Here is a 1371-nt window from a genome sequence, read left to right on the forward strand (position 1 = left end):
GGGGACCCTCAGGGGCTGCCACAGGAGGAGATAGATGGGTCAGAGCTTCCCCACGAGTTCAGTTCAGGCTTTGGATCTGGAATTCCCCTGGACCAGCAGATCTGCGAAATAAAGGTTAAACTTCCCTCCCTCAGAGTGCTGGCTGATCGTTTCTCATGCATTCTGCCACAACACTGTCACTTATGTTGAATCAAGCATTTTGTATGACAGGAGAAGCACTTACTGCCTCTCCTCTGGGCGAGCCTGATCAGCTCTGGGTGACAAGAGACATTGCTCTGCTTCAGTGGGGGTTCTTGGTTGTTGTTTTTGTTTTTTTAACACAGGGCACGCTGAGGTTTCTGTGACTGGACAGACAAGGAGCATTGGTAGAAAGCTCTTAACTGTGGGCTGTGCTCACCTGTAAATTCTGTGTATAAGAGTCTCTGTTGAGTGTTGTTTTGTGTCTCTTTGTTGCTTGGTTTAGTTTGTTTAAAGATGAGGCATATCCCACTTTGCTGGGGGCCCCAGCTGCGTGTGGCAGGCGGGACCTGTGGCAGGGATTGCAGGAACTTCCCAGCAGCTGCCGAGAGTTCTTTGTCTCAGGGACCCTCCTACTCTCCCTCTCAAGGAACGCTTAGCTAGTGAGAGTTCTTGTCTGTCTATAATGTAACTTTGGTTGCTTCCTTATCTTTTGGGGACTTAGTTTGCTCTTTGCTGTTTTATGAAGTCAGGGAATCCTCTGTCTCTGCTGTGTGGGCTCTGGGCCACTCGGGCCGCAGGTCATCTGCTGTACTGGGTGTGTGGGAGATAAGATTGTAAGGCTAATGTCCCAGTCCCTCCTTTTGAGAGCACTCATCTATTTACATTAGAAGTTGCTTTTGTTTCTGTTTTGAAATAGGATAAGATCCCTTCTTATATGCAAGATTTCACTTTGGTACATCATAAGGATTCTACTCAGAAAGAAAAATATGGGAAACAAACCATCTAAACCCTCAAGTCTTTCTCCTGCAAGGGTGGAGCTGCAGAAGTGCCCTCCAGCAGCTGCAGAAGCAGCAGCAGAGGCCACTCCCACTTTGTGGAGGAAAAAAGTACTTTCACATGAAAGCCGCTGGAGGCCAGGGAGTTGCTGTGGTCCTGGGAACAAACTGTGGGGGGCCTGATATCTCCCTTCTCTCCCTTCCTTTCTCCAGCCCCCTAAAAGTGGTCAAGGTCATGTTATCCCTGTTATGAAATTTGTCAGGAAAATGCCTTGGGTAATAATAATTGGCTTTGAAATGTCATAGAGTTGTTATATACACTAATAAAAGACAAAGATGCTAATTGACCATACCTTTGCTATGCCCAAGCCACGCCCACCAGCCAATCAGAGCAACTATATGCAAATTAACCCAA

This window comes from Myotis brandtii, unplaced genomic scaffold (assembly GCF_000412655.1).
Source record: "Myotis brandtii unplaced genomic scaffold, ASM41265v1 scaffold653, whole genome shotgun sequence".
In the NCBI taxonomy this organism is placed as follows: Eukaryota; Metazoa; Chordata; class Mammalia; order Chiroptera; family Vespertilionidae; genus Myotis; species Myotis brandtii.